The sequence below is a fragment of the Cornus florida genome, unplaced genomic scaffold (genome assembly GCF_030987335.1).
Source record: "Cornus florida cultivar Cherokee Brave unplaced genomic scaffold, ASM3098733v1 CherokeeBrave_3.0.0_Hap2_Chr05, whole genome shotgun sequence".
NCBI classification, from domain to species: domain Eukaryota; kingdom Viridiplantae; phylum Streptophyta; class Magnoliopsida; order Cornales; family Cornaceae; genus Cornus; species Cornus florida.
In genome coordinates, this window is record NW_026775575.1 from 97,641,103 (window position 1) to 97,650,072 (window position 8,970).

Here is an 8,970-nt window from a genome sequence, read left to right on the forward strand (position 1 = left end):
CATAGGATGGAACCTCTTCAGAGTTCAGGCAGGTCGACTCGGTTGAGTGCGAGGAGCTTGTTGCTGGTCGTGGATTTGACTATGAAGAAGGAAGTTGGCCATCCCTGCACAAACTGATCGGGAGCTGGAGCCGTTCCCCTGACGAGGCCAAGGGAGGCCGAAACCAGTCAGTATGTATCTTTGAAAGGGCAGGTCGTGGTGGCTGATTAGGGCACTTGCGCAAGCTGAAGCAACGATTTGGTGCTGCACGGGCCTGTCGCTGCGCCAAATCTCTAGGCGCGTGATGATACGGTGCCGACATGAAAAGAGGAAGAAAAGATTGGGATTGTGATGATTTTTGGTAGGGTCCATTGAGAGGTTTGTGGTCAAATTTCATTTGGATTGGTAGGTTGTTCACGTGGGTGTGATCTGGTGGAAGAGTGAAGAAAAGAAATAAAGGAGCAGTTGGTGAAATGATGAGAAAAGAAAAGTGATGGAGGTGGTGACAGGCGGGGTTCACTTATGATGGTAGTCTTGACTTTTTGAATATTTGTTTGACCAAAATTTCTTAGGCTTACTTGAGATACATTTTCCATAGAATTCGATGGATGTAATGATGAGAGAGGAAAAGTTGTAATGATTTGAGACCCACTTGGACTTTGCTTAGGTTTATTGGCTGGTTCTTCTTTTGTGAAGGGACGCGAATCTGCTCGTGCACATCTCACTGATCCGGTGCGAATCTAATGATTGTAATGGTGCCACATATTCATGTTTTGCCACGCCATGATTTAGTCATTGCCTAGTCAGCCAGAAGGTAAAAAAATTATTGAGCTACGTTAATTTATATTATACACACAAATACCATATATAAATACACTTGTACAATACAATTCCTCTCCCACCCATTTATCTCCTCCGTTTTCTTTCTCTCAAACTTATCTTTTTAAAATCAAACATCTAAACCTGTTCTCAAACCCTTCACGCACATTGGTCCATCCATGGCGGTCACACCTTCGACATGGTAAAGAGAACGTGTACGTGGCAAAGATGGCAAGTGGCCTATGAAGGGATGTTGGAGTTCATGGAACTTATACATTATATATATACAAAAATATCTATACAAATCTTATATATATAAATATATTATATACAAAAATATTTTATTCAATTCCTTTCTAGTAAAATTACAAATCTCAATATAACATACATTTATACATTATATATATACAAATCTTATATACAAAAATATATTGGTACAGTTTACTATCTAAATATAAGTATAACAATATATTATATACAAAAATATTTTATTTCATTCATTTTCAGTAAAATTACAAATCTCCATACAACATATAATTATACATTATATATATACAAAAATATATATACAAATTACAGTTCACTATCCAAATATATGTATAACAATTTATTATATACAAAAATATTTTATTCCATTCCTTTTCAGTAAAATTACAAATCTTAAACATGATTATGTATCGGTACAGTTCAGTATCTAAATATAAATTTATTTGAGATTTTAAGATTTTGAAATAATTGGCTAATTATATAGATTTTAGAGTTGTGGAAATTAATTTTTTTAATGTGTTAGGAAATTATGTTGATGCTATATGAAATTCATACGTGATACATGTTTAAAAAAGTTGTGATAATAATAATTTGATCTCTCCAACTTTTATATTGTATGCTGTTACAAAAAGTAGGTGATGGAATATGCAAATCTTCGTGCATATATGTTGAAAGTATTTGTGATTCTTATTAATAATTTAGGAATAGTGAATTGAGTTGTGGAAATTAATTTTTTTAACGTTTTAGGAAAATATGTTGATGCTATATGTAATTCATACATGATACATGTTTAAAAAAATTGTAAAAATAATAATTTGATCTCTCAAACTTTTGTATTGTATACTGTTACAAAAAGTAAATGATGGAATATGCAAATCTTCCTACATATATGTTGAAAGTATTTGTGATTATTATTATTAATTTATGAATTGTGAAATTGAGTTGTGGAAGTTATTTTTTTTTAACGTGTTAGGAAAATATGTTGATGCTATATGCAATTCATACATGATACATATTTTAAAAAGTTGTGATAATAATAATTTGATGTGGAAGTTAATTTTTTTTAACGTGTTAGAAAAATATGTTGATCCTATATGCAATTCATACATGATACAAGTTAAAAAAAAAAATTGTGATAATAATAATTTGATCTCTCTAATTTTTGTATTGTATATTGTTATAAAAAGTAGGTGATGAAATATGCAAATCTTCTTACATATATAATTGAAAGTATTAGTGATTTTTATTATTAATATAGGAATTATGAAATTGAGTTGTGGAAATTAATTTTTTTAACGTGTTAGGAAAATATGTTAATGCAATATGTAATTCATACATGATACATGTTTAAATAAATTGTGACCATAATAAATTGATCAATATACTGTTACAAAAAGTAGGTAGCCTTCAAATTTTTTGATTACCAATAATCACCATTAGATTGCCTCCATATAAAATAAACTTTGATATATCATCATTAATAAAGTTACAAGAAATTCAAAATAATAACCTAATACTTATAATAATCGGAGCTTTAGCTTCTCGCCGGACTGCTAGAAATATTTTTAGGGAATCCCTCCTTTTTGTAAATTTTAGCTTATCACTAGAATATATGGTGATTTTTTTGACTAGATCTCCTTTTGTTTGCTATGCCTCTTTGACCTTCACCAAGAGATTTTTTTACACATAAACATAAATAGCAAAGTTTTGAGGAGAATTTCTTCACCGGATTTCAAATTTCAGAGAGAGATTTCCTATTTGATATTTCAGACATAGTATATATAGCAGAGTTTTGGGGAAGGTCAACTTTCCTTTTGGGGAGAAATTGAAAACTGAAACTCAAATACAATTTTGGAAAGATGCAATAATACAGTGCATAAAGAAGATGTATAAATTACACCGGATTTGATGATCGGAGCTTCAACTTCTCGTCGGAAGGGATGATCGGAACTTCAGCTTCTCGTCGGAATGTATGGTGATTTTTCCAAACGGAACTTCTGAATAGGGACCTTCTCTTCAAAAATCTTTATCTTTATGTGTCTAAAGTCTTGGTTGCCTTCTTTCTTGGTTTCCCTTTCCCTTGGAGTTCAGTTTGGATGTTTGAAAAGAGAATTTCAGAATCTGTATATATATATCAGTATCAGTTTTAGGGGCAATCTTAATTTTGGTTTTGGGGGGAATTTGAAATTGAAAATCAAATACTTATGTACAGAAAGGGTGGAAGCTACGGAGTATTATAAACAAGTATGTACATAAATGGTATAAGAAAAACTACAGTACTTACCTATTTTACCACCTTTGCTACATCAGTCGAGGGGCCCACCATTGGACACTTTCCAGTGAGATGCGAATGGAGAGGATTTTTTTCCTTTGTGAAGTCGGTGGAATTGTTTATTTAAGTGTGTGTTTGTGCCACTGAATAAAGGTGAGACAAAGAAGAGAGAAAAATTAGAGTGGTGATGGCAGGGAAAGAAGGCAGAGAGTGAGCCGAGAGTTTGAGAAACAGACAGATCCGAGAGTCTGCAGAAGAGGTCTTGGAGCTTGAAGCTTTGATGATCAGTGGGGAATTAATCTTTTTCAGTGTAGGGTTCTCTATATCTTGAATGCCTTGGGGTGATTTTGCTTCAAATGATTTTATTAACTGTTTTTATTAAATGCATATGTATTTTGTTTATATATATTTACCTGTGTATGTATATTTTGAGAAGCTGTTTTATTAAACCTCCATGAAATTCTTGTTATGGTTTTTCCTATTGGGACTTTTGTCTCACCACCTTCCCAGTTTCAGGTATTGAAGATGAACGGGGATTGCTGATTCGGACTTAGGCTGAAGAGTAGGCGTTGCAAGATTTATTTTTTTATTTGGAGAATTTTTTATATATTTGAGGAAATTGACTTTGTATAAAAAGAGGGCATTATTGTTATGATCCTGAGTGTATTTTGATATACTTGTATAAAGCCAGAATTTTATTAGAATTTTCAAGGCGTGACATGGTGCATGTCTCATGTATGCGTGTGACTATAGACCTCTCTAGTTTGCTAGGCTGTGTGTGGTGTGTGCATGTGTGTGACGAGAGAGACTTGGGAGACTCGGTCTCTGTTTAAACAATTTTTTAAAATTAGCACTGTAGTTTGATTTGTGTTATTATTATTAAAGTTATGAATGTCTTCATCTTGCTATGCTAATTTATAAGGAGACTCGGCCTTCCCGGACTTGTTCTGCTTCCCCTTTTAATTAAAACCAGGGCTTGAACCAGAGTCCAGGAGAACATAAAACACGGTAGTAAGCTTAAGAAATCCATCTCTCTACTCTCTGGTGTGCTAGATTGTGTGTAGTGCATGTATCATGTATACGTGTGACTATAGACCTCTCTAGTTTGCTAGGCTGTGTGTGATGTGTGCATGTGTGTGACGAGAGAGACTTGGGAGACACGGTCTTCGTTTAAACAATTTTTAAAAATTACCACTGTAGTTTGATTTGTGTTATTATTATTAAAATTATGAATGTCATCATCTTGCTACGCTAATTTATAAGGAGTTTCACTCTTTTGGTTTATGTAATCACTAATCAGAATTGATTAAAATATTGATTATCACATCATTCTTGGCTGCGAATCTCTGAGTTGAATTTGTTGGGATTTGTATGCACTACGTAGGAATTGATTGGATTGAAGTTGACATTTTATCTTTATATAATATGTTGTTAAATGCTTTTACATGTATATGGCAAATAATGTATATTAATCAATTAATGAGATGGATTGAGGTGTCCTGTTGATTCATGTATATGATGGGTGTTCGTATGCGGGCCTAAAGAATCAGGGATGAAACCGTGTTATCAAATGTTTTAATTCGGTAATAGAAGATGAACTCTCTATTTGCAAAGAATTAAAATGGATCAACGGTGAGTTGAGAAATTGCTACCGTCTTCATAGCAATTTACTCCTTATTAGAATAGAGAATTTTTTTCCCCCAGTCATCTGTGGCCAAACATCTCACACCCTGGCAATTGCTGTCTTTGTACATCATTATATAGAGAATATTGTAATTTGTAAAAGATTATAGCTAATTAAAAGAAAATAGACTACAGAAGGACAATATCTGTTTTAATTTAATAGATAGGATCACACAATGACAACTAATTATATTCAATCTTCAAGCTACAATGACAGGAATGGCAGCAAGTGGAATTCACAACACGGCATTAGCTCGTATGAACTCTTCATTAGTGTAATTATTGTGAGTGTATGACAGGAATGGCAGCAAGTGGAATTCACTACTCGGCGTTAGCTTAGATGGTATATACTCTTCATTATTGTAATTATTGTGACTGTATGTGCATTTTCCTGAACTTAGAAGGACATTAAAAGAAATGCTTGAGTCACCTGGACTCGAACCGGAGAACTTTAGTGTAAAAGACTGATGCGATAACCAACTACACTATATAATTGTGAAGAAAAAATGGTTTTATTTCAGAACTTTGCATGAGTGTTTGGTTGATTTTTTTGTTTTTTGTTTTTTGTTTTGGGGACTATTTACTTGAGATCATAGAAAGACGGAAGCAAAGTGATTTATACTGTATACAAAGCTTCCTATAATATCACGCTGTTACGAATGGTCAACCCAGAACTTCTCCAATCTTTCTAACAGAAGAGACACTGAGAAGTATCATATATCAAGCTTCCCTTTGTATCTGCTATTTAATGTTTTTGGTGTAATTTTATCTTCTCTATTTATATCATTATCGTTGCTCCTATTTAATAATGATTTATACACAACAAATAAAGAACGCCCATTTTATATGTTTGTGGAAGAAGAGGGATTTTCTGTAACCTCATGTCTGGCTGCTGGGAAAACTGAGACAAAGAGAATAAATATGTAAATTTTTATTTTATATATATCCACAGTCCACACATACATAGATACATGCACCAGTGTATCTGTTATATCTGAGCTTTGTTCAGTTGGTCTTCATTTGGCTGTTAGGTTAAAACATATGAAGATGTCACATTTTTTTAAATTGATTGATGTTAAAGACGAAACATTCATGTGCATTATATACATGATATACTAAGAGATATGTGTAAAGATGAAATTGCTGCAAATTCAAAGTATATCTGTTATGTATTTTATTGGAAACTAAAATAAATCAATGAATGTGTGATATTGCTTGGTTGGTGTGCAAAATGGCCGAATGTCCACGTCTCTAACTTGATGTTCAATGGAACTTTGTCTAATATGTATAATGAACTTCAAAGTTTATGGCTTTTCTGTAGTTTGCAAATCACGCTTCATTTTCTGGTGCATAGACCCTGACCATTTGGGTAGTTATTTTTTTACTGGGCAATAGCATAGGAGAACCCTTTTCAGTACTCACCGAATCTGCTGTTACGGTCCCTCTCACATTTCTATGTGTGGGTTGATTCTAGTGTTAGTTTTGTTTACCTTTTCGGTGCTTTTTCTTTCGTTCTCTTGGCATCCAAGTAATGCAAATTTCTGCTTACAATTGATCTACACACCATTGGAATTAGAACAATGTTTAATTGGCTGACTCAAGGGTTATGTTCCCAATGTCCTTGGGGATTGGTTATGCTGTACTTTCTATCAGGAATATTTTTTAATTTTTAATTGTTTAGATTAAAATTCTGGGTACTCAGTTTGAAACATTGATCAAGGAAGATGGGCCTTGTGGCAGTTTTTTATAAGAGTCTCATGATACTGTAATTGATTGAACAGGTTCTGTGTAGTTTCATCTTTGGAGAATATTAGTATTTTAGAGACTTGAAAACCAAACTATGCTTCATTTGCTGAGGTCATGGCTTAAGTTGGAGTACTAAGAGCATCTAGTAGACCTCCGTCAATTGGCATATGGCGATTAAGGATTTTTCAATGGGAAAATATTGAAATTCGGAACTGTAGCAAGAGGCTTGATTTCAAAACCGGAACCTTACTATATCAGGTGATAGTCCTTTTAACAGTATTCTCTTACTGTGCATTTTATTACATTTGGCTTGAAGTGGATATGTTCTTCCTGGGATCCTCTGCCTGTATGCCTTTCTTCTGCAATGTTGACTGAACTTTTTTCCTTACAACAATTTTTTTTACAAGGCTTTCTGGTTACCCACTTGGAAATTTGATAAACTAGGGCGTAATTTAGGCCTACGAGCAATGGGCTATGCTATTTTAAGGGAAACAGGGATTTATTGTTTAAGATGCCAATTTGGGGCATTGGCTGTAGAATGTAGTTATCGCATTGGCTTGACATAGAACAAGAATCAAAATTCACCAAAAACCAAGTATTTTTTAAATGGGAAATAGGATAAAAGATATCTATGGCATCTCTTAGTCTTTTATGCCATTTTACGCGTTTTTGACTTGCTATACTGGTCTTAGGAAAAGTCAAAGTCAAACTTTTAGCTGTATGAGCATTGTTCTGTTTCAATAGAGTTCTAGTTGCTCTTATTTTTTGGCAGTTTTCTAATTTCACGTGATTTTTGTTTAGGGCTGTTGCACATTAAATTTATTTTGATTCCTTTTGTGCTTTGGAACTAATTTGTAATTTTTTGTTATTTTTAGAGGTGGTTTGTTAGTAGCTAAATGCTTAGGTTTTTTAATGTTATAATAGTTGTAATGCTCCATTGTTGGACAACTATTCATTAATAATAGTTCGAGTTCTCTGTCCCCCAGACCTAGTGGATTCTAGGGTGAAACAGTTCTTCGATTGTAAACGCTTCCGCTTCATCACTGCAAGAACATATTCCCAATGTTCTTGCAGAAATTCGGTTATGCTGTATTTTTTTCTAGGGAAGTTCATTTTGCTAGAATTATGGATTTCTTGTTTGAAATTTAGATCAAGGAAGATGCGCCTTTTCGGTTTTAACAGTCTCATGACACTGCTTTATTGAATGGGTTCTTTCTAGTTCAGTCAATTCATACTTTTGGAAAGAATTAAGTCTGCTATCAAAGAAATTTTGGAACTTTCAAAACCAAACTATGTTTCATTTGCAGTCTGGATTAAGTTGGGGTTGTGAGAGTTTCTATTATATTTGGACCAAGAGGCATAAGGCGACTAAGGATTTCTGCAGAGTAAAGGGTTGAAAATGTGGCAAGATGGCAAGAGGCTTGATTTCTAAATGAGGAGGTTTTATAATGCAGTTAAAAGCCGTGGAAACAGTCTTCCCCTACAGTGCATGGCTTTAAGTGTTCCTGTTTCTTCCTGGGATCCTCTGTCTACGTTGACTGCACTCTTTCCCTTGCCTTTCTTCCGCAACATTGACTGAAATCCTTCCCTTACAGCCTTTCTATATAAGGATTTGTGGATTCCCAAATAGAAACTCAATTAGATTTGGGCTCAACGAGGTTGAGGAACATTGAACAATGCTTACTTTTAAGGAAGCATGCAGGGGCTACCAAATAAGATGTTTACTGGGGCATCATCAGGTCTGTTTAATGCTTAGAAGTAGGGAAGATGATCCCAGAATTCACGGGTTCGAAACCAAACATCACCTCTCCATACGGAGATACATCTGACCCTCCCGAGACTCCATAATGGTGGGAGCGCACTGGGCTAGCCAAGTAGGAAAGATGAGCTACTCAAGATTTAGAGAAGGAGATGGAATATGATTCCCTAATTGTTATAGCCCGTGTGTTTGAAGTGAAAAAAATTGAGGGTGAAGTCAAAATTCACCTAACAGGATGGAGATTGTAGTAAAGACTTAATATATTGGGGTATATTTATGGGGTTGTATTTATAGTATCATGTCGTCAAATACCATAGTTTCAAAAAAATGTAATTAACCAAATTAATGATGTGGACATGAATTTTTACTGTTCACTATACTTTGTTGTCCAAAATGACCTTTCACTTTTTGAACCAAATTACCCTACTGCCCCTGTTTCTTTTCA